Raw genomic sequence first — 25,914 nt, 5'->3', positions numbered from 1 at the left:
TGTGAATAGAAGTGTATGATGCTGACGAATCAGTGACCAGTCAGCATCATGCACTCCTCTCCATTCATTTACACAGCAGCATCGCGTTCTTACTAGAACGATGTGCAGCCACATACACAGAAATTAACGTTAATCAAGTGTCCTGATAATGAATACACATGACTTCCAGCCTGGACGTCATGTGTATTCAGAATCCTGACACTTCTGAATCTTTTCTGTGAGATTTCCAGCAAGGGAAACGAAATCTCGTTTACCTCGTAATCTCGCGATATTACGCGTGGCTTGCTGGAATCTCACAGAAAAGATTCAGAAGTGTCAGGATTCTGAATACACATGACGTCCAGGCTGGAGGTCATGTGTATCCATTATCAGGACACTTGTGTATGTGGCTGCACATTGTGTTCTAGTAAGAACGTGATGCTGCTGTGTAAATGAATGGAGAGAAGTGTATGATGCTGACTGGTCACTGATTGGTCAGCATCATACACTTCTATTCACAACGCCCAGTTAGTAAAACAAGTAAACACGCCCAGTTAAAAACACAATACACGCCCAGTTGGACATACGAAAAAAAACATGCCCAGTTGTCCATTTCAAACCTCATTTGCATATATATATATATATAAAATAGCTCATAACTTGGCCAAAAATAAACGTTTCTGTTATCTACATTGCAGCGCCGATCACATGCAATAGGAGATAGGGATTTGAGAATCTGGTGACAGAGCCTCTTTAACACAAATCAATCATTAACTTGATCGTGCTATTCAATTCAATTTGATACTCCCCATGCATCAGTGCCAAATACAGAAGTTCTTTTGCGTTCCAAATGATTTTCTCTCTGGACCGCAATCCAATTCACGTGTGTGATCGGATATAAACCCCAGTTGTATGTTACCTGGTTTAAGCAAGCCATGAATAAGGACGCCGCAGTCATCCGAAACATGTAGGCACCGCCTATACCCACAACCACCTTTTGTACCTGGAATATATATTTTTAATTTTAAAATACATTTATGGAATAAAATTGGAACAGAGTTTCCTTTTTAAACACTTTCCTTGTTTTGGCGCTGGATCCATCTCTTGCATTCTTTCCTATTTATGGCATATCAAGAATTTTTAGCTTAGAATATAAAAAGACACCCCCACCCCCCCAGACAATGAAGACCTGTCTCCTGACACATGGCGGATACAGGGGAGACATTGCTGACATCTCACAAGTCATGGTGCACACTATGCGATCAGTTTTTTTTTTTTTTTATCAAAGATTTTTATTTCGAAAATGTAACAGAGCATAAAGCATTACACAAAATTGCAAAAGTTTGCACACAGTGCAATACAATAAATTCAAGAAATTCACATCGTAGAAATTTTTACAGAAACATAAGAACATTGGTAGGTGGTAGCCTCCCAAGCCAACCAGCAAGGCAAAGGAAGCAAATAAGAAATTCAATAGTAAATAACAGTACCATTTTCACAGCAAAAGTAGTGCAATATGTTGGGAAACCAGTCCCAAAAATGGAACAATAATGACATGTATAAGTGCAGATTTAAACGTAAAGTTACATAGACACAAGACGACAAAGGGAAACACAAACAAAGCACACAAAGTTTGGCTGTATAAGCGTTCAATAGAGGCCATCCAACCAAAGAGGCAGATCAGCACCATCCAGAACATACTGCCCAAGTTTGAAGAAAAATCTCGGATTTACCACGGTAAGCAGACATCAGCTCCTCCATCCTCATAATCCCATTCAGCTCCGTTACCCATTCCTTCAAAGAAGGCACAGTACTAGACTTCCAATGACGTGGGATTACCGTTCTAACTGCGGTCATAAAATGCCTAAAGACACCCTTTTTGAGGTGTGGGAGTGATCCAGGAACCATGGACAGTAATCCGACAGAAGCCGAAGTTGGAACCTCAGTGCTGAAAAGCTTGTTACCAAAATCAAAGATTTTTTCCCAAAAGGGACGGAGCTTGGGGCAATCCCACCAAATGTGCAACATAGTTCCAGGAGCCTCCCTACACCTCCAACAATCGGCAGACACATCAGGAAATATCCTATGCAACAAGGAAGGAAAACGGTACCATCTGGTAAGTAAGTATCTTGTAGTTTTTCTCCTGAGCAAAACAAGTAGTAGGTAACTTATGAGCCAGAAAGAAAGAAGTTTCCCAGTCCTCCTCAGAATGTCGAACCCCCCATTTCCTCATCCCATGCTGTGGTGAATGTCAACTGAGAATAAGAGTATCTAGGTAGGAGGATCCCATGTAAATAGGACATCACATGAGAAGGAGCAGAAGTCAAAGTATGTTCCAGATGAGTCTTATCCCGTAGCAACACAAGACAATCACCCATGGAAGAGAGATATGAACGCAACTGAAAATAGGACCACCAAATTGATAGTCTCCCCGGGCAGGCCTCAGAAACAGCAGTCAGCGACAAGATTGCACCATCAGGTGTAAGTGTCTTAGCCAAATATCCTCCCTCCTGTCTCTCCCAACAGAGGAATGTGTCCACACCCACCACTGGAGGGAAGGAAGGGTTATCAAAAAGAGGAGTCAAAAGGACCTGGACGGTGAGCAAGATCCAGAGACCCCACAATCCGCTCCCAAACTACAAGAAATTGACGTGTGAGGAAAGGCAGAGAAGACGTTGGTCGCTGGGGAGCAGTCAACCAAGGCAAAGAAGATAGTGCAAAGGAAGACATAGCCCTCTCAATGCGCACCCATTGCTTACACGCATCTGAGTGGAACCAGTCCACCAATCTCATGAGGATCGCAGATTGATGGTAGCGTTTAAAGTCCGGCAGACCCGCGCCCCCCTCTACTTTCAGCCAGCTAAGGACAGAAAAACGAATGCGAGGCTTAGAGGAGCCCCAGACAAATTTAGTTATGGCCCTATGCAAGGTCTGGAAGAAACACGCTGGGACTAAGATAGGGACGGTCTGAAATATGTACAGGAATTTGGGCACGCTATCAGTTTTTCATATGAACTGTGAGGATCTGCAGCAGCTGAGGTGACATTATATATAAAGGGAACATGCAGTGTGATCTTTTATGTTATAGCGCAGGTGGAGCAGAGCAGATTGATAACAGGATTTTTGTACTTACCAGCAAAATCCCTTTCTCGTTGAATTCACTGGGGGACACAGTATCGTGGGTATAGGCCGCTGACACCAGGTAAATATTAAAAAGGTTTTAATAAAAAAAAAGGTGTGGCTCCGCCCATTGGGCTATACCCTCTGCTGAGCACTCAGCGCCTCAGTTTGTACCAAGAGCAGTAGGAGAGCAGAGAAGGTTTAACACAATAAAGCAACCTCAAGAAGCCCAAAAACATAGCAATAAAGAAATAGGGCAGGACCTGTGTCCCCAATTCAACGAGAAAGGGATTTTACTGGTACGTACAAAAATTCTGTTTTCTTGTTAAAGTATTCACTAGTAGATACCGTACCATGGGACGTCCTAAAGCAGTCCCTTAGGGTGGGAAAAAAGAATCATAGCCATGCGAGCAGCCTAAACCACAACTGCTTTCAACACCATCTGACCCAAACTGGCATCAGAAGAGGCCAAATAATGGTTCCGATAAAACCTCAAAAAAGTATGTAACGAGGACCAGGTGGTGGCTTTACAGACCTGAAGGGTAGAAACCTGATGCCGCACCGCCCAGGAAGCCCCAACTGCCCTGGTAGAATGAGCAGAAACCCGGAAGGGAGGTACCCTACCCTTAAACAGAGTAGGCCCTTTTAGCAGCCAACCTGATCCAGTCCTTGAAGCCGGACCACCTTTAAGAGGGCCCTCAGAAACAACAAATAGGGAGCCCGATTTCCAAAAGGACTCCTATCTGCAATATAGACCCGAAGGGCTCTAACGACATCCAAGCAATGTGTTCACCTGGATGAGAAGATTTTGGACAAAACGGAGGATGGTCAGTGTCCCCATTAGGATGGAAGGAGGAAACCACCTTAGAAAGGAAAGATGGCACTGGATGTAGCACCACCTTGTCCCTAAGAAAAAACGTTAACTGAGGTTTGCAGGACAAGGCTGCCTGCTCAGAAACTTTAGGGATAGAGGTGAAAGGCACAAGGAAAACTACCTACCAGGATAAGATCCAGAGAGAAAATTCCCACAAAAGTTTGAAGGATGCAGTCTGGAGAGCGTCAAGGACCAGATTGAGATCCCAAGGTTCCAGAGGAGAATGATAAAGGAGGAGCAGAATGTGCGACTCCCTGCAAAAAAGTCTTAACTGGAGAGCGGAAAGCCAAAATGTGTTGCAAAAGAATAGATAGGGCTGAAACCTGCCCCTTAAAAATAGCCAATCTGATTCCAAGATCCAAAACGACATGGAGGAAGGCCAGTATACACGGGATGAAAAAAACGGGGGGGGGGGTATGGGGTGCGGGGGCCGGGTGGTTGGAACTGATGGGATTCACATCACTTAAAATAAGCCGACCAAGTGCGATGCTAAATCCTTAGGGATTGAGTCTTCCAGGCCGTAATCATGGTCTGAATGACCGGATCAGAGAAATCTTTGATCTTCAAAACCGCAGTTTCAACAGCCAAGCCATCAAACGCAGCAGAGGTAGAGCAGAGTGGAATATTGGACCTTGGGAAAGAAGGTTGTGCCGCTGAGGAAGCGGCCACGGGGCGTTTGCAAATAGGAGCATGAAATTCGTGTACCAAGCTCTGCAAGGGCAGTCTGGGGCCCCCAGAATGGTTGGGATTCCTGCGTCCTTGACCTTTTTCCGCAATCAACGCAGGAGTGGAAGGGGAGTAAAAAGATAAAATGAGGTTGAAGGACGACCAGAGGAGAACCAGAGCATCGGCTCCTATTTCCCTGGCATCCCTGGTTCTGGTGATGTAGTCTGGTCACTTGTGATTGAGGTGAGGGGCGAAAAGATCCACGTCAGAAAAACCCTACCAAATGCAAAAGCAGTGAAAAATCTCTGGATGAAGAGACCAGGCGTTCTCAGCTCAGGTAATCTGCATCCCAGTTGTTTACTCCTGGAATGTGCACTGCGGAGATTGCTGGGACATTTTGTTCTGCCCAGCGAAGGATCTTATCAATTTATTTCTATAAAGTCCTGCTTCTTGTACCTCCCTGATGATTGAGGTAGGCCATTGCTGTAGAGTTGTCTGTCTGTATGCGCACTGGAGGACCCTGGAGATGAGACGTCCAGTGAGACAGAGCCAGAAAGTTGGCCCTCAGCTCCAAGATGTTTATCTGGAGCTGAGCTTCCGGGTCAGACCGCCCCCCAGAAGACCGCCTGGACAAACTTGCGTCTGTTGGGATGACTTGCCTGAGGATAGCTGTGAAGGGTTTTCCCTAATTGATGTTGGAGAAAGACATCTACCACAGCAGTTCCCTCTTGACTGAAGGGGCAGACTGATAATCAGTTCCAAGGAGTCCGGAGACTTGTCCCAACAAGATAGAATTGACAGCTGTAGAGATTGGGGTGAAATTGAGCAAATGGGACTGCCTTGAAGGTTGAGACTATCGTCCCCAAGACTTTAATGCAGAAGCAAATTGAGAAAGGAGCATTCTTGTGGAGTACTGTCACTCCCTGTCAGAGTGGAGATTTTGTACCTGGGTAGTAATATCCTGGCTGCCTGTGTATCCAGGACTAGCCCTAGAAACTCCATTTTGCGAGAAGGAGTGAGGGATGACTTGGTGCTGTTCATCAGCCATACGAATCTGCGGAGACAATCCAGTGTAATTTTGAGGCTATCCAAGTTGTCCTGTTTGGAAGGTGCCTTCACCAGAAGATTGTCCAAATATGGGATAACCGCTATCCCCTGGATCTGAGGAGGGCCATGGGTGCTGCCATGACCTTGGTGAAGACCCTTGGAGCCGTGGCAAGCCCAACCAGGAATGCTCGGAACCTACTGCAAAGCGCAGGAAATGCTGATGTATTTGAGCAATGGGAACATGAAGATAAGCATCCTTCATGTCCATTGAGGACAGGAACTCGTCGACCTCCAAGGAAGCAACCACCAATCGCAGAGACTCCATGCAAAACCTTAGTCGCTTCACATATCGATTGAGATGTTTTAGATCCAAAATGGGTCTAAGAAATCCGTTGTTCTCTTCTACTGTGAAAAGGTTTGAATAAAACCCTTTAAACAGTTCCGGAGTTGGTACTAGGACAATTACTCTTTGATGTAGGAGGCTTTGAATGGCTTGAGAAAAAGCTTGGGCCCTGGAGGGTAACTAAAGGGGAGTTGACAGAAAAAAAAACGCCAAGGTGGACGAGAAGTAAACTCTATTTTGTAGCCTGTCGACACAACCTCCCGCACCCAGGCATCTTTAAGTCATGTCTCCTGGAAGGAGGGCAGCCGTCCCCCCCCACCCGAGGGAGCAGCTCGGGTAAGAGCAAATTTTCAGGCTGTGGAAGCCTGCTGTGCCCGAGCAGGTCTGTTGCGGGGCTGCCAGGAGTTTCTAGACCGGAAGGAAGGTCTCTGTGCTCGGAAGGGACGTGGGGTCGAGTACCGAAATTAATGAAACCATCTTTGTCTTCTGACTGAGGGAACTGGGCGTCGTCTTTGACAACGTTGTGGAAGTGCTCCTTCCTCCAGTAGCCTCAGAAATTAGTTGGACCAGGTCAGGTCCATGTAGGAGATCCGGGGCAAATGGAAGGGTGAAAACCTTCTTCCTTGAGGCACTGTCAGTATCCCAGTTCCTAGTCCAAATTGCACGGAGGACAGCTACCGCATTAGCCATGGCCTTAGCCAACCTTTGGGAAGCTTGGATGGAGAAGTCACAGATATATTTAGACATCTGCACAAGCTGTGCAGCTAGCAGGGAAGTATGCACTTGATTCCCCTGAATCAATTGCGTCCTGTAAATGAGTAGCTAGTTCAATACTAGCCAAGCTAACCCAATATGCTGCAAAAGAGTCTGACTGAAGCTGCGGCCGTGCTGAAAGTGGCTTTGCCATAGACTCCACTTTAACATCAACAGGATCCTCTAAGGTGGAAGCATCTGAAACCGGTAAGGTAGCATTTTCATAAAGCTGGGCCATAGGAGCATCTACCTTGGGGTGAGCTGACCATTTGGCAATACACTCAGCAGAGAAAGGAAACATATAGTACGCACTCTTGGACACGTGCACTGGCCGGTCAGTGTGTTTCCATGCAATTTGTCAAAACCATTATGATCTGAAAAGACCAGAGGAGGTCGTCTGTAGCGATGCATAAATAACTCATTCGGAGGGGATTCAGTAGGATCTTCTGCAATCCTAAGTATATCTCTCACTGCCTAAAGGAGATCCTTCACAGCAGGAGGAGGGGATTCACTTCTACTACATTCAAACTCTAAGTCAGAGAGAGAGACGCCCCTGAAGAAGCGGATTCAGATATATCTCTTGAATGAAAAGAATGAAGGACACCTGCAGCATTTTTGTCCAAAGAGGAATAATGATGTCTCCTTGATTTCATGGCCCGCTTGCGGGATGCACTGGGAGAACTAGAACGAGTGCAATCCAAGGAAGAATGTCTGAGAGCCTGAATGGACTGTGGTGCCTGAGAGGGGTCAGACAATTGAGATGCTAACTGCTGAGGAAAGCATTGTAAGGCATCCGCCATGGCCAGAGAGAGGTGGGCGAAATTATCTATCGCCTGGGTGAGGGCAGCCACCCATTGGGGGTAATATGCTAACTAACCGTGGGAGCTGGGGAGTCCTGTGGTGGTTTAGCGTAGAAGGTAGAAACTCGAGGCAATCACCATTAGTGGCAATAAAGAGGTTCATTGAAAGTGATCTTGGTCTGTCTGATGTGGAAAAGCCTACAACCGTTTCGCCGACCACCTGTGGTGGTTTAGGCGGAGGGCAATGAATACAGACTGGGTCAGCCTGTCAGCATGGAAACTTAGTACTGCGTCGAGTACACGCAAAGTGCGTTACAATGGCAGGGGGGTTGGGGTCTTAGAAGCTTTTCCCTTTGAAGACATATGAGCCTTTTACAAAAAAAAACACTATAGCCAATGGCTATCCTACCAAACCTCCTAGGTACTCTGTCCCCCGTGAAGCAGGAATGTTTCCAGCACTGTACACCAGTAAGTGTACTATGCCATTCACTACCGGTGATAGAGTGAAGCGTCTGAGGAAATCAGAAAACCCTTCCAGCCAAACCTGCGGGATTAGATTGTGGGATAAGATTCAGTGTAAACCTGTATTTTACTAATATAACCCCTTCCTGCACCGGACATTTACCAGTCAGGAGTTGTTCACATAACATGGGGAAGACCTGACACCCTGCTGCAAACCTGAGAGAACAATGATTACAACCGTTCAATCGCCTCGATACTGAGGTCCATATCGACTGAGGCAGCTACGTTTTGGGAGGGGGCTCCTCTGTAAGAACATCCTCACCTCGAGATCGTGGAGTAATGAGGAGTTGTCAATTTGAATTGTGTACAGAAAAAAACCGACACCTTACAAAATGTTTTATTATGGATTTTTTTTTTTTAAACTATAAATAATTGTTATCGCCCCAAAAATAACGACCGGACTTATAAATGATCATATTTTACGACTTCTTTCAACGTGAAGTTTAAGGAGTTCAGAAACATTATTGTAAAGGGTCTTCCCATTTCCGGTCAGGACTGGATGACATTATTCGGGATGTTGTAAGAGTTATTCCAGAGAGACCCCAACACGAGGGCAACGTCTCCCCCCGAGTTTATGTGAGAGTGAAATACGGAGTCATACTTGTCTCACCACTGAAGGTTATTTCCACCGTGGTCATAAAAACCGATCCTGGAATTATAACAAATCTACAAATAGATATTCGTCTTGTACAGATAACTGTGTGTACACTAGTAAGAAAGATATAGATTATAATACATCACGTCATTTATCTCATCCGCTCTCTACAATGTCAGGTTCAATAAGTCGGTTGTACAACATGAATGGTGCGAATTTATAAACCCCTTCTAGATAGTAACAAGAAAGACGCCAGTATCCCGTCATGTCCAATCGCGGCCATCCCCATGACAACACTGAACGTCATTGTGCGGGGAGAGAAGTATGGAGCGGGTTTACAGGCTGACACCTCGCACTAACAGCCAAGATCAGAGAGAACGCTGACCCCGGACATTTAACAACTTGGATGCCGTGGTCAATAGCGACCACAGCATCTAAGATGTAAGAGAAAGGGGGTGGTCCACTGACAGCTCATCGCCCCCTCATGACAAAATCATGGGGTGCAGATGGTTGTCATGGAAGCCTGGGGGACTAATAAAGGTCTGCAATCTTTCTGCTGCTCTTAAAGAGGCTCTGTCACCACATTATAAGTGCCCTATCTCCTACATAAGGAGATCGGCGCTATAATGTAGATGACAGCAGTACTAACTATACTAACACATTAACAATACTGAAGTGTTTAGACAGTGAATAAACATTCCACAGGATGTCTATTCACAATCTCTGCACTTCGTTACTCTGTCTGTGGTAGTTACAGCAGAGGTAGCGTGATCTCGCTGTAAATGGCAGGTTACAACGAGATCACGCTTCCTCTGCTGTAACTACCATAGAAACAGCAACTAAGTACAGAGATTGTGAATAGACATCCCGTGGAATGTCTATTCACTGTCTAAACACTTCAGTATTGTTAATGTGTTCGTATAAGACAGCACATAAGGATCTAGCAGGATCCCTATGCGCTGCCTAAATGAATGGAGAGGAGTGCATGAGGCTGATTGGTCATCGTCATACACTCCCCTGTACAACGCCCACTTGGTCTAAAGTAAAAATACGCCCACTTGGGCATTAAGCAACTCATTAGCATAAATCAAAAATCGCAAAATAAAGTGGTAAAAATAGATATTTTTTTAAATAAAAAGCACTGCTGTCACCTACATTATAGCGCCCATCTCCTTATATAGGAGACAGGGCACTTATAATGTGGTGACAGAGCCTCTTTAAGCCCTAATGTTAATCACGGTACATTAGTATTATAGTGTATTGTACCAGCGATCTAATCATCACTAGTTTTTATCACCGCATCCGTAAAAGTCAGAACCATTACAATATAACATTATTTACCCGCACAATGAACGCCGTAAAAAAAGCTAGAATCGCTGTTTTTTTCCTCACCTTAGATGTAAAAAACTATTTTTAGAAAAAGTAATTAAAAACTACAGCTCGCCCCACAGAAAACAACAAGCCCTCACTCCGCTCAGTCAAGGGAAAAATAAAAAAATTAGGCAAGGAGAGGAAAACGAAAACAGAAAATGGCCTGCTCTTTAAGGGGTTAAAGAGGCTCTGTCACCAGATGATCAAATCCCTATCTCCTATTGGATGTGATCGGCGCTGCAATGTAGAGAACAGTAACATTTTTTTATTTTTTTTTAAACGATCATTTTTGGCCAAGTTATGAGCAATTTTATATTTATGCAAATGAGCTTTGAAATGGACAACTGGGCGTGTTTTTTTTTTCGTATTTCCAACTGGGCGTGTATTGTGTTTTTAACAACTGTGCGTGTTTACTTGTTTTACTAACTGGGCGTTGTGAATAGAAGTGTATGATGCTGACAAATCAGCATCATCCACTTCTCATCGTTCCCACCCAGCTTCTTTCACTAAAGGCACACAGCGTGACGTCACCCACAGGTCCTTCAACCTTGGCTGAAAGGCGTCCAAAACGTTAATATGCTCGTCTCTAGAGAGTTTGCTATGATTACCTGCACATGGTGATGCTGCTGCAAATTCAACTGTACGCCTGGAGCTGTGGTGTGTTCTCTCTTCCGACGCCAAGGTTGAAGGACCTGTGGGTGACGTCATCACTCCCAGCCAGCTTCTTTCACTGCAGACACAGCGTGACGTCACCCACAGGTCCTTCAACCTTAGCGTCGGAAGAGAGAAGACACCACAGCTCCAGGCGTACAGTTGAATTTGCAGCAGCATCACCATGTGCAGGTAAGCATAGCAAACTCTCTAGAGACGAGCATATTAACCTTTTGGACGCCTTTCAGCCGATGTATCTTCTTTGACCGACGCCAAGGTTGAAGGACCTGTGGGTGACGTCACGCTGTGTGTCTTTAGTGAAAGAAGCTGGGTGGGAACGATGAGAAGTGTATGATGCTGATTGGTCACTGATTGGTCAGCATCATACACTTCTATTCACAACGCCCAGTTAGTAAAACAAGTAAACACGCCCAGTTGGAAATACGAAAAAAACACGCCCAATTGTCCATTTCAAAGCTCATTTGCATAAATATAAAATTGCTCATAACTTGGCCAAAAATTAGCAATTTAAAAAAAAATACGTTACTGTTATCTACAATGCAGCGCCGATCACAGCAATAGGAGATAGGGATTTGATAATCTGGTGACAGAGCCTCTTTAACCTGCGGTGTGGATTATAAAAGCGCAGAATATCGGATTTATATGGCGAATTCGCAGCGCATTTGTTGCAGAATTTCCCCATTAACCTCAATGGGAAAGTCAAGTTCCGCAACAAACGCCATTGTTCCCAGAATCCTCTGCAGCTACACCACGTGTTCGCAGCAACGCTAAAGGGTACACATATAAGAAAGAAGGCATCATGTGACCCCTGTAGCCAATCACAGACTTGAGAGGTCACGTCATTATAGGGGTCATCTGGACACAGAGCAGCCGGAAGAGCAGGGACGTGTTGCTATGGTAACGCTCAGAGAGGTGAGTATCGGCCTTGTTGTATTTTTCTAGTAGAAATTCCAGCGGAATATTCGGCCGGATTTCCTTGTGTGTTGTGGGTCGTATTCGCTACGTGTGAACATTCCCTTAAACCGCGCGATGACCGACATTAACAAGAAATGTATAAAAGTTAATGAATAAATTGTATGTACCTAATAATATGTCATTACAAAATACGACTCGTCTCACAAAACATCAGAGCACTACAAAGACCAGAAACAACAACTTACCGCTCTCTGAGGTTCACTCAATGATTGACAGCTCTCTACACACACTCATACAGGGATGGCTGATAACAGAGAGAACAACTGACCAGCGATGCTCTCTACCTCTTACTCGGCAATAGCTGAAAGAACTGTGATGACGTCACCGCCATGTGACCAGAGGGGCGGAGCTTATTAGTGGAGAGACGTGAAGTAGGACCTGTGATGACGTCACCGCCATGTGACCAGAGGGGCGGAGCTTATCAGTGGAGAGACGTGTAGAAGGACAAGTGATGACGTCACCACCATGTGACCAGAGGGTCGGAGCTTATCAGTGGAGAGATTTGTAGTAGAAGGACCTGTGATTACGTCACCACCACGTGATCGGAGGGGCGGAGCTTATAAGAGAGATGTGGCTGATAAAGGACCTCTGATTATGACCACGTGATATGAGGGGCGGGGCTCCGTGAGGGTGCGGAACTAATGTGCTGTGCGGTGAAATGATGATGATCAAGTGACATGAGGGGCGGATCCCTGTTAGGGGCGGGGCTCCTCCGCTCTGGAGAAGTAATTGATTCAGCGTTTTCTTCTTCTATAGGTTGTCAGCAATTGTGCGAGAGCTGGAGCCAGGGGAATGCTGGGAGTTGTAGTCCTGTCCTTTTATGCCTATCCCTGTAATGTCTTCTGATATAATGTAATAACAGCTGGGACATGCTGGGAGTTGTAGTCCTGTCCCCTTATCCCTCATCCCTGTAATGTACTGTAATATGTAGTAATAGCCTGGACATGCTAGGAGTTGTAGTTCTCTTTTATATCTCCTCCTGTAGTGGCCTTTGATATCATACAGTCTGGACATGCTGGGAGTTCTGGTTCTCTCCTCTTATACCTCCCCCCTGTAATGTCCTCTGATATCCCATAATAACAGCCCGGACATGCTGGGAGGGACATTACAGGAGGGAGGTATAAGAGGAAAGAACTAAAGAGGCTCTGTCACCAGATTTTGCAGCCCCTATCTGCTATTGCAGCAGATCGGCGCTGCAATGTAGATTACAGTAACGTTTTTATTTTTAAAAAACGAGCATTTTTGGCCAAGTTATGACCATTTTTGTATTTATGCAAATGAGGCTTGCAAAAGTACAACTGGGCGTGTTGAAAAGTAAAAGTACAAGTGGGCGTGTATTATGTGCGTACATCGGGGTGTGTTTACTACTTTTACTAGCTGGGCGTTCTGATGAGAAGTATCATCCACTTCTCTTCACAACGCCCAGCTTCTGGCAGTGCAGATCTGTGACGTCACTCACAGGTCCTGCATCGTGTCGGACACATCGGCACCAGAGGCTTCAGTTGATTCTGCAGCAGCCTCGGCGTTAGCAGGTAAGTCAATGTAGCTACTTACCTGCAAACGCTGATGCTGCTGCAGAATCAACTGTAGCCTCTGGTGCCGATGTGTCCTCGCTCGTCTGACACGATGCAGGACCTGTGAGTGACGTCACAGCAGTGATCAGGCAGAAGCTGGGCGTTCTGAAGAGAAGTGGATGATACTTCTCGTCAGAACGCCCAGCTAGTAAAAGTAGTAAACACGCCCCGATGTACGCACATAATACACGCCCACTTGGACTTTTACTTTTAAACACACCCACTTGGACTTTTGCAAGCCTCATTTGCATAATTACAAAAATGGTCATAACTTGGCCAAAAATGCTCGTTTTTTAAAAATAAAAACGTTACTGTAATCTACATTGCAGCGCCTATCTGCTGCAATAGCAGATAGGGGTTGCAAAATCTGGTGACAGAGCCTCTTTAGTTCTTTCCTCTTATACCTCCCTCCTGTAATGTCCTCTGATATCCCATAATAACAGCCCGGACATGCTGGGAGTGTTAGTTCTTTCCTCTTATACTCCTCCCTGTAATGATATCACATAATAACAGCCCAGACATGCTGGGAGTTGGAATCTCTCCTATTATACATACTCCCTGTAATGATATCATATAATAAGTCAGGACATGCTGGGAGTTGTAGTTCTCTTATACTCCTCCCTGTAATGATATCACATAAAAACTGGCTGGACATGCTGGGAGTTATAGTTCTCTTCTCTTATACTCCTTGTAATGATACCACATAACAGCTGGGACATGCTGGGAGTTGTAGTTCTCTCTTATGCTCCTCTCTGCTTATGCTCCTCTCTGTAATGATATCACATAATTAGGCCTAGTGCACACTTCAGTCTTTTTCTTCAGGGTGCTAGCCGTTTTTCTGACGGCTAGCAACCTGACCCATTCATTTCAATAGGGCCATGCACACTTCAGTTTTTCTGACGGTCCCGTTGCTCCGTTCCGATCAAAAGTAGAGCATGTCCTACTTTGGTCCGAGATTCCGTGACCGTGAGGCCCATGCAAGTCAATGGGGCCGTCAAAAAAACTGAAGGCACACGGAAGGCATCCGTGTGTGACGGAGCCGTTGCCTAGCAACGGCCAGGCGGGCAGAAGTACATTACAGATATATTACACTAATCGGCAGCCACTTGTCTCTATCCAGCGCTGATAGAGAGAAGAGGCTGCTGATTAAAAATAAAATAAAAAGCAGTTCATACGTACCCAGTCGTTGGTGACGAGTCCCTCTTCTTCCTCCAATCCGGCCTTCCTTTCTGACGCGGCAGCCTGTGATTGGCTGCAGAGGCAGTCACATGGGATGAAGCGTCATCCCTGGAGGACGGCCTTCTGACGTCATCCAGACTTGCCTGACCGCCAATACAGCCTGTGCTTGGCTGCAGCGGTGACATGGGATGAAACGTCATCCCAGGAGGCCGGACAGGAGGAAAATGCAGTGAGTTCTGGGTAAGTATGGACTGATTTTTTTTATAAATTGTATTTTGCGAGCACCGAGCATGGTCATTCTTCAACGCTAGTCACTGTCCAGTGTGCTGAAAGAGTTGCCGCCGATCAGTGCAGCCCATTAACTCTTTCAGCACCCTGTACAGTGACTCTCGCTGAACAACCCTGCTCATTCAGCACCCTTGACAGTACCATGCTCGGCGCTCAGAAACACGGAGTGCACACGGAAATCACACGGCCGCTAAAACGGGTTCACGGACCCGTCAATAACGGCCGTGAAAACGGTGATGGAAGTGTGCAGGAGGCCTAAAAGTCTGGACATTTTGTGAGTTGTATTCCACCAGTATTTACGGACCCGTGCCCATAAATACGTGTCCATTGTCACCCGTATTTACGAACCCGTTTTCTCTGCAACATTGTGCTACATTTATCGGCAGCCCCTTCTCTCTATCAGTCCAGGATAGAGAGAAGGGGCAGCCCTTTCCGCAGTAAAAGTAAAAGAAATTCATACTTACCCGGCCATTGTCTTGGTGACGCGTCCCTCTTTCGACATCCAGCCCGACCTCCCTGGATGACGCGGCAGTCCATGTGACTGCTGCAGCCTGTGATTGGCTGCAGCGGTCACATGGGCTGAAACGTCATCCCAGGAGGCCGGACGGAATCTCGGACCAAAGTAGGACATGCTCTACTTTTGATCGGAACGGAGCAAACGGGAAGGTACCCTTGGCCAATAGAAGTCTATGGGCCTGTAATTACTGGTTGTAATTACGTCCGTTTTTACGTTCGTGTGCATGAGGCCTAAGGCCTGATTCACGCAACCGTATATTACGTCCGTGTTACTCGTTAAAACAACGGCCATCGCACGGACCTATGTATTTCGATGGGGCTATTCAGACATGCGTTGTTTTTCATGCAGCGTGTGTCCGCTGCATGAAATTTACTGCAGGTCCTATTATTGCGCACCACGCAGTCCATTGAAGTCATCAGTGTGCTGTCTGTGAGTCACGCACTAGTTGTTAAAGAAATGATGAGGGGGAAAAAACGCCTCCTTCAGTTTTTTTTTGCAGACATATAAAACGCGTCAAAAACAACACAGACGCGCACGTACACGGATGCCACACAGAATTGCAATGCAAGAAAAACGATGCGTTTTTTACGCGCGCAAAACGGAAACGCTCGTGTGAATCTAGCCTTATGCTGAGGATTTTCCACAAATAAAGACATTGCGGAAAATCTGCAGCATTTATGCTACGTGTGAACCCGGCCTTGTTCTTCAAGAATGTCACTCAGAGGAGGTTTCTAGGCTTTATACGATACATATAACATTAACCCCTTAAGGACGCAGCCTAGTTTTGGCCTTAAGGCTCAGAGCCCATATTTCAAATCTGACATATTTCACTTTATGTGGTAATAACGTCGGAATGCTTAAACCTACCCAAGCGATTCTGAGATTGTTTTCTCGTGACACATTGGGCTTCATGTTCGTGGTAAAATTTGGTCGATATATTCAGCGTTTATTGGTGAAAAATTGCAAAATTGAGAGAAAATTTTGAAAAAATTGCATTTTTCAGAATTTAAATGCATTTGCTTGTAAAACAGACGGTTATACCACCCAAAATAGTTACTAGTTCACATTTCCCATATGTCTACTTTAGATTGGCATCGTTTTTTGAACATTCTTTTATTTTTCTTGGACGTTACAAGGCTTAGAACATAAACAGCAATTTCTCATATTTTTAAGAAAATTTCAAAAGCCTTTTTTTTAAGGTACCTCTTGAGTTCTGAAGTGGCTTTGAGGGGCCTATGTATTAGAAACCCTGATAAAACACCCCATTTTAAAAACTAGACCCCTCAAAGTATTCAAAACAGCAGTTAGAAAGTTTTTTAACCCTTCAGGCATTTCACAGGAATTAAAGCAAAGTGGAGGTGAAATTTGCAAATTTCATTTTTCTTGCTGAATTTCAATTTTATTCATTTTTTTTTCTGTAACACAGAAGGTTTTACCAGAGAAACACTACTAAATATGTATTGTCCAGATTCTGCAGTTTTTAGAAATGTCCCACATGTGGCCCTACTGCGCTCGTGGACTAAAAGACAAGCCCTAGAAGCAAAGAAGCACCTAGTGCATTTTGAGTCCTCTTTTTTATTAGAATATATTTTAGGCAGCATGCCAGGTTTGAAGAGGTGTTGAGGTGTCAAAACAGTAGGAATCCCCCAATAGTGACCCCATTTTGTAAACTACACCCCTCAAGGAAATCATTTAGGGTTGTTGTTACCATTTTGACCGCACATTTTTTTCACAGCACGTATTTGAATTGGGCTCTGAAATGAAAAAAATGTCATTTTTTCCAATAAAATGTCATTTGTGATCAAAATTTCTTATTTTCACAGGGAACAAAATACCCCATTTTGTTGCCCAATTTGTCCTTAGTGTGGCAGTACCCCATTTGTGGTGATAAACTGCCGTTTGGGCCCATGGGAGGGCTCAGAAGGAAAGGAGCGCTATATGTTTGTTGGAGTCCAGATTTTGTTGGATTGGTTTTCGGGTGCCATGTCGCATTTGCAGAGCCTCAGAGGTATCAAAGCAATGGAAACCCACCAAAAGTGACCCCATTTTGGAAACTACACCCCTCAAGGAATTCATTTATGGTTGTTGTTAGCATTTTGACCGCACAGTTTTTTCACAGCACCTATTTCAATTGGGCTGTGACATTAAAAAAATGTCATTTTTTCCAATAAGATGTAATTTTTTACCAAAATTTCTTATTTTCACAGGGAACAAAATACTCAATTTTGTTGCCCAATTTCTCCTGAGTGCATCAATACCCCATTTGTGGCAATAAACTGCCGTTTGGGCCCATGGGAGGCCTCAGAAGGGAAGGAGCGCTGTGTGTTCTTTGGAGTACAGATTTTGCTGGTTTGGTTTTCGTGTGCCATGTCGCATTTGCAGAGCCCCAGAGGTATCAAAGCAATGGAAACCCACCAGAAGTGACCCCATTTTGGAAACTACACCCCTCAAGGAATTCATTTATGGGTAATGTGACCATTTAGACCCCATAGTTTCTTCACAGAACTTATTTGAATTGGGCTGGGAATGAAAACAAAATTATTTTTGTCAAATAATATGTAGTTTTGGCTGAAAATTTCTTATTTTCACAAGAAACAAAATACCCCATTCTGTTGCGCAATTTGTTCTGAGTGCCGCAATACCCCATTTGTTGTGATAAACTGCCGTTTGGGCCCATGGGAGGGCTCAGAAGGAAAGGACCACCATTTGGCCTACTCGGGATTTTCTAGTGCGAAGTCATGTATGCAGAAGCCCCTGAGGTACCAGTACAGTTGAAACCCGCAAGAAGTGACCCCGTTTTAAAAACTACACCCTTAAGGCATTCATCTAGAGGTGTAGTGACCATTTTGACCGGAGACCTACACCCCATAAACTGTAATGTGGTTTCTCCCGGGTATGGCAATACCCTACATGTGGCTGTTATCAGCTGCCTGGACACACAGCAGGGCCCAGAGGGGAAAGACGAGGGGGGATAAGCTGTGCGGAGTGCATCAGGGTAAGTAAAATTGGGGTAAATTATAAACCAAGGGATGTATGATAAATTTTAAAACACTTTCATACAGAGCTCTGGTTATTCGGGACACGTGTCACATTGATATATTGTGTCCTCCCTTATCCCCCTCTTATAGCAGACTTTGCACCTCTTTTGACTTTTTCCCTTCTTGCCAGTTTGGGGAACTTCCCCTGGAAAGTGTTGCCCTGGTACGATGCGTGTGGGCTCGCTTCCAGAAGTACTGGGTGCCCCCCCTTCTTGGTCCCTAAAGATTAGGTTCTTGATAATCACCTCTTGAAATTCCAGGAAAGTTCCCGTCTGGCCTGCACATCGACGTAGCGCGTACGCATTGTACAAAGCCATCTATATGATGTTCCCGGCCAGCTTCTTATACCACACCGCATGGCGCTGTAGGGCTTCAGGGCTTGATCTTACAAGTCCATCCCTCCCATGTACCTATTGTAGTCCAGGATGCAGTCTGGTTTGGGGGTGGCCTTTCCTTCATATATCCTAAACCTGTAGGTATACCCTGATGCACTCTCGCACAGCTTATACATCTTCACGCCATACCTTGCCCTCTTACCCGGCAGGTACTCGCGGAATTGAACCCTCCCTTTAAAATGTACCAGGGACTCATCAATAGAAATACACTTCTCGGGGGTGTATGCTTGGGAAAACCGGGCACTGGAACGGTCTAATAGGGGTCTCCGTTTATACAAACGGTCAAAACTGGGGTCATCTCGGGGTGGGCACGGCTCATTATCAGTATAATGTAAGAAGCGAAGTATTGCCTCATTTATTTATTTTTTTAGGTTCCAGTTCAGTTCTGAAGTTGCTTTGAGGGGCCCATATATTAAAAAAACCCCTATCAAATACCCCATTTTAGAAACTAGACCCCTCAAAGTATTCACAACAGCATTTAGAAAGTTTATGAACCCTTTAGGTGTTTCACAAAAATTTAGAGCAAAGTAGAGGTGAAATTTAAATTTTTTTTTTGTCAGAAAATCCTCTTTATACCATTTTTTTTATAACATAAAAGGATTTATCACAGAAACGCAACTTAATACGTATTGCCCAGATTCTGCAGTTTAGAGAAATATCCCACATGTGGCCCTTGGGCGGTAATGGACTGAAGCACCGGCCTCCGAAGCAAAGGAGCACCCAGTGGATTTTGAGGCCTCTTTTTTATTAGGCACCATGTCCGGTTTGAAGAGGTCTTGTGGTGCCAAAACATTGGGAACCCCCCAAAAGTGACCCCAATTTGGAAACTAGACCCCTTGAGGAATCCATTGTAGTTTTCTTGGGGTGCATGCGGCTTTTTGATCAGTTTTTATTCTATTTTTAGGTGGCGTGGTGACTAAAAAACAGCAATTCTACTATTGTTTTTTTTTCGTTTTTTTTTACAGCGTTCACCGTGCGCTATAAATGACATATTCACTTTATTCTGCGTGGCGATACGATTACGGCGATACCAGATGTTTATAGTTTTTTTTTATGTCTTATGGCGTTTGCACAATAAAATACGTTTTGTAAACAATCATTTACTTTTTGTGTTACCTTATTATAAGAGCCATAACGTTTTTATTTTTCAATCAATAAAGCCGTGCGAGGACTTATTTTTTGCGTAACGAACTGTAGTTTTGATCAGTACCATTTTTAGGTACATGCGACTTTTTGATCTCTTTTTATTCCATTTTTTGGGAGGTGAAGTGACCAAAGAATTGTGATTGTGGTTCGGTTTATTATTATTTTATTTTACGGCGTTCACCGTGCGGGATAAATAATGAAATAATTTTGTAGTTCAGGCCGTTACGGACGCGGCGATACCAATTATGTATAGTTTATTTGTTTGTTTATATATTTTTATTAATAATAAAGGACTGATAAGGGAAAAAGGAGGATTTTTACTTTTATTACTTTTAAAACTTTTATTTTCTAATTTTTACACATCTTTTTTTAACTTTTTTTTCACTTTATTACTTTGTTCCACTAGGGGACATGAGGGCAGGAGGCTCTGATCGCTATTCTAATACACTGCACTACATGCGTAGTGCAGTGTATTAGAACTGTCAGCTACTCACTGACAGCAAGCATAGTGGGTCCTGACGTTGTCAGGACCCACTAGGCTTCCGTCTGTGGCATAGCCGGACGCCATTGTTTGGTGTCCGGTTGCCATAGTCACCATCGCCGGCCGCTATCGCGTAGCAGGCCGGAGATGGCAGCTTAACCCCTAAAAAGCCGCGATCTCTATAGAACGCGGCTTTTAAGGGGTTAATCAGCGGGGACACAGCGATCGGTCCCCGCTGTAGGCGCTGTGACAGCTGCTGAACAAGACAGCAGCGTCACAGCTCCTGTATGTGTCGGGAGGACGGCCGAAACGGCCGTTACTCCCGAGACGTACTATTACGGCATGGAGCGCGAACGATACAGCTGCCATGACGTAATAGTACGTCAAGGAGCGGGAAGGGGTTAAGAAAAGACCCCATGCTGATTTCTTATAATCCCCCAACGCTTCAGCGCCACCATGTGCAGGCTGTTATTATTGGATATCAGAAGATATTACAGGGAGGAGGTATAAGAGAACTACAACTCCCAGCATGTCCAGGCTGTTATTATGTGATATCAGAGGACATTTCAGGGAGGAGGTATAAGAGAACTACAACTCCCAGCATGTCCAGGCTGTTATTATGAGATATCAGAGGACATTAGACGGAGGAGGTATAAGAGGAGAGAACTACAACTCCCAGAATGTCCAGGATGTTATGTGATATTAGAGGACATTACAGGGAGGAGGTATAAGAGAACTACAACTCCCAGCATGTCCAGGATGTTATGTGATATCAGAGGACATTACAGGGAGGAGGTATTAGAGTAGAGAACTACAACTCCCAGCATGTCCAGGCTGTTATTATGGGATATCAGAGGACATTACAGGGAGGAGGTATAAGAGGAGAGAACTACAACCCCCAGCATGTGCAGACTGTTATTATGGGTGTCGTGGAAATCAATGGCTCAAAATATATTAGACTGAAATTTAGACGATTCCAAACAGACTCTCAGGCCAGGCCCCATTATTCAGCATTCTAATCAGGATATTTCATACCGATATATATCGAGAGAGGAGAAGAAAACACACAGACGCTGCTGATATGCTCAAAATACTCCTCTGAAGGTTTATTTCCAAACTCAAACTATAATACTATCATTCAGAAGAGGTGTAGGCTTGAGGTTAACCAATCAGAGACAATGTGACAGTATTTGTTATTCAGTAAAAAGCATACAATAAGATACATCCCAGATACATCATTATCTCTCTTGGGCAGAATGTTCCCATGGAGATGGGGGAGACCTTCCCACACGCATATTTTCCACCCTCCCTTCTCACTCCCTGTTCCTTCTCTGCAAGCTTCGTATGGGAGCCAAGGTAAATCAACATTACTTGTATTAAAGGAACACTACAAAAGAACCAAGATGGGAACTCCAGACAAGATTGCTGCTGCATGAAACTAACTCATTTAAACATTATTATAATCACTTTCACATAATACATATCTTAGTAATTCGGTATCCTGCTTGCTAATTCATAATGTAATTTCATACAGAGAATATAAGCAAATAAATCATCCTTCACAAATCCCCCTTTTTCTCATATTAAATTACAGAAATTATATATTATGATTATAAAACTCAAACAATATATCAATAGGGCCTCAACTAATATGATGCCATCACCAATGTCCGGTTTGGGTATGGGGTCCCACCAGTGTATTGACAATTCCTGTACATCATCGTCCTCTTCTTCTCCTGTCTTCTGATTAAAACTCTTGATACTGCTGACGGATTCACTCAGGTCTTTGGTCTTTACTTTGAACTTTGCTGATGTCATCAGGACTTGGTTTGGTACTTCTCATCTGTCAGACACCGTCTCTTTTAGTATACGTCACCGGGCTGTACATATTACCTCATGCTGTGAGCCTGGGGTGAGATCCCACGTAAACGGATTAGTGGAGTTTTATTGTGACTACCACAAACCCTCCGTATCTATCCTCTTCCTCCGGTAAGTTACTTGTCTGGGCGGCTGCTTGGAATTGTGACACTGCCGTCAGTTCATGACAAGCGCGTTGTATTGGCTCCGGCCGCGCCTGCCGCATCTCAGTGATGGAGTTCATCATATTAAAAGTCTTTTAGTTCATATTTACTGGCACTTGCTGGGGTCCCCCAACCCTTGTCAATTGTTAAAATAAATACTAATCTGGTGATATCATCTATGTAATATAAAAGTTGTTCTAAGTACATACAATAACAATGTCAGGCCCTTAAACTAAATCAAACAAACACCTTTATATAAGAAAAACTTCTCTGTTCCACTGAACAGGGCACCTAGAAGATGTGTATTCACTGGGTACATTTCATTTGCACTTGGTGTTACTCTTTTCAGCAGGATTTGTACCTTGATCTGAGCCGATCGCCCGGAAAAGCTCCAACTCACAAAAATATACACAGATTCCACATGTCCATCTGACAAATGTCGCAAACCAATTTCTCTTACTCTAATTTGTATTGCATGGGAAGGCCTCTCAAGGTCTGTTCTCTATGTGGGAGGCGGGTATGATAAGGTTGGCACCGGTCTGCCAGGACTGTTCTGTAGGCAAATCAAACAGCTCTAACAGAATTTAGCAGCAACAGCTGTAAAGCCTGGGACATACCAATTAGATCTTACCAAATCGATCCTTGCAGTCTTGGAGCATATGTGAGGTCACGCCATCAATACAAGTGCCATCAAGAATGCCTTGGGTGCTACCAGTTTACCTTCCTTTATCCGTCCACATTCTGTTAGAATCTGGTTCTCACGCCTTCCGCTCCCAGTTGGACTCTTCCTGTGGAGAACAATCTTTTACATTGTATAATCATTAATTGATCTAAATCAAATAATTAGTCTGAAGAAAAACATTAACAAATAACATCTTTACATCAAATGTTCACATTGAGCAATAACTAGAAGTGATACATGCAAACTCATTTTTCTTCTTTATATATATATATATATATATATATATATATATATATATATATATATATATATGTATGTTAGAAGAATTTTCCATACTTAGCAATAATGATTCAAGTTTTCATCCCAATAAGAGTTTTATTCTCATCGATGAGGAGACTGTATGTCTGACTTCATTCCATAAGCACAGGTTTATATACACATATCAATGCATATTGCAGTACAGACCAACTGAGAACCGTTTGTGGCTTTCCTGTCACATGAAATGTTACACTTCAGAATGAGATTAGGTCAGTTGGACTTCCTCTGCAGATTGCAATCTTTATTAAGAAATCCAACCTCTCACACACTAAAGAATATAACATATTTAACCCTTTGTTAACTAAAGCATTTTCTGGGAACCCTGCATGCACATTTAATATCTATTGCATGAAGTAAGAATAAATTTAGAATAAAATTTTTCTTTTTTTTATAAATTCTTTATTTTAAAGACACAATTTTTGCATTAAGAAACAACATAACATATAGAACATTATAAAAGCAGTGCATCCAAGGCAATCACTTTCATATAACCAAATTGCAATTAGGCAATTCCCACAAAACATAGGATCAAGATAGAAAATATCCATAAAAGTAATTCACTGAGCAAAACCCAATCTTTTTATCGGACATTAATCAACAAGAAAAAATGGACATACAAGACAAACAACAAGCCATGTCTCTAGCAGTAGAGGTCCAGGGAATGCATTATCATTCTGATAAGCATATTTGTCTTCTCAAAAAACCTTCCGTACCCCCATCCCTCATTTCAGTATCTCTTAGTATCTCTCGGATGTAGTCAGCGAATGGATACAACATATCATGAGTATCATAGGTTTTAGCCATATAGATTCTATGTAGATATTCTGTGAAGGATTTCCTGGGACCCAACCTGAATCAAGTCTGGGTCTCAACCTGGATCTTAATCCCCTCCCCCTTACTGGGTATGTTTAGGTGTCCAGTCCCCACCCTGCTCCAGTCTCTTGTGATAATCCCTCCATGGCTTCCAAACCTTCAGAAACAGCCCACGAGCTCCTCCAGTGAATGTAACTGATGGACCCTGGCCCACCACAAATCCATGGAAGGGGGGTCTTCACTCTGCCACTTCAGCGGTAACAACAATTTAGCCACCGACACCATCAAAGTAGCCAAGTTTCTCCGTACAGGGATAAAATCTCCAGATGGAAGCCATAGAAGGATCAGGCCAGGTGATAATACCATAGAGCCACCAACAACATCATTGATAGCCTTCTCCACCTGACCCCAAAAAGGTCTAATTTTGGCGCAGTACCACCATATATGTGACAGGGATCCAGGAGCCAACCCACACCTCCAACATACATTTGAGGCAATAAGACGAATCTGGTATAGATATGCCGGAGTTCTGTACCAGCGTGTTAGTAATTTGTAGGAATTCTCCTGATGTCTCACACAGCATGAAAACCCATGAAATCTAGATAAAATAATGGAGACTTCTCTTTGTGAGAACACAATATTTAGCTCCCTCTCCCAGGCCAGTAGAAAAGAGGGTTTGGGAGGGGTGAGATCCATCAGAATATTAGTATAAATTTTTGATAAAGCTTTAGCAGGAGATTGTGACATAAGAGCATAGTTCTCCATCCAGGTAGGATCTGGATATGGAGTGGGAGCCTTAGCCAAGAACTTGCAGCATGCTGATTCAAAACCCTTTTGGTGGAGAAATGTAACATTCCCGGCACAAGTCATCCCCCCTTTATCACTAGAGCTTCCCAACATCACACTCAAATCCGAAACAGCCCTTCTCGTTGTAACCTCCCTAACCCGAAGATAGTTCAAGAGAGGCCATAATGTCGAACCTAGAGAAGCATCTCTATCTGTAAAGTAGGGTAGGGCCCCCAGTGGAGCTATCGGGGACAGGTAACCCCTGGCCATATTCAGTACTTCAGACCTCTGGCAGACTTTAAGCATACCTCTCGTCATGTCACTAACTAGAAGCGTTTTCGGCGGTAGCGGCAATTTAACCCAAAGTAAGTGGAGATATTCCTCCGATAGAACCCGCCTCTCCAAATCTAAATAACTATGGGTAAGAGATACATTAGCAAGCTGTGACCAACGAAGTAGTTGAATGGCCGTATAATATAATCCTATATCTGGTAAGGATAAGCCCCCCTGTTTCTTTTTCAAAATGAGTAATCTGTGAGCCAGTCTGGGATGTCTTCCCTTCCACAGGAAGTTAATAAATAGCCGCTTGAATCTATTGAAATAACTAACCGGGAGATCTATGGGAACACTCTGTAATGGATACAGGATCTGTGGGAGCACATAAGTGGCCAATAGATTTTTCCTGCCAATCCAAGAAAGAAATGGTATATTAATTGTGGACAAGAATTTTTGTATCTTTAATACTAAAGGGGCAAAATTCAGGGAGAATATATCTTTGGGGTCCGCTGGAATCTTAATGCCTAAATATTGAATAGCTGAAGATTGCCATCTAAACGATGAAATGGATTTCAAATATGTGAGTTGATCTTTTGGCAAGGAGATACCTAGGGCCTCCGATTTCCCATAATTAATTTTAAAATTGGATATATCCCCGAACCGAGCAAAAACATCCAGGATCA

General features: G+C 43.9%; 1 protein-coding gene across 1 annotated transcript in view; it reads right to left on the bottom strand.

Annotated features, from left to right (window-relative positions):
• Positions 1-12,032, bottom strand: part of LOC142658838 (uncharacterized) — a 63,643-nt gene extending 51,611 nt beyond the window's left edge. The window contains exon 1 of the mRNA XM_075834477.1: positions 11,903-12,032. The gene's annotated coding sequence lies outside the window, so the exon portion shown is untranslated. The remainder of the gene's footprint in view (positions 1-11,902) is intronic.
• Positions 12,033-25,914: the final 13,882 nt, after the last annotated feature.

The sequence above is a fragment of the Rhinoderma darwinii genome, chromosome 1 (assembly GCF_050947455.1).
Source record: "Rhinoderma darwinii isolate aRhiDar2 chromosome 1, aRhiDar2.hap1, whole genome shotgun sequence".
NCBI classification, from domain to species: Eukaryota; Metazoa; Chordata; class Amphibia; order Anura; family Rhinodermatidae; genus Rhinoderma; species Rhinoderma darwinii.
This window is presented reverse-complemented; position numbering and strand designations above follow the sequence as displayed.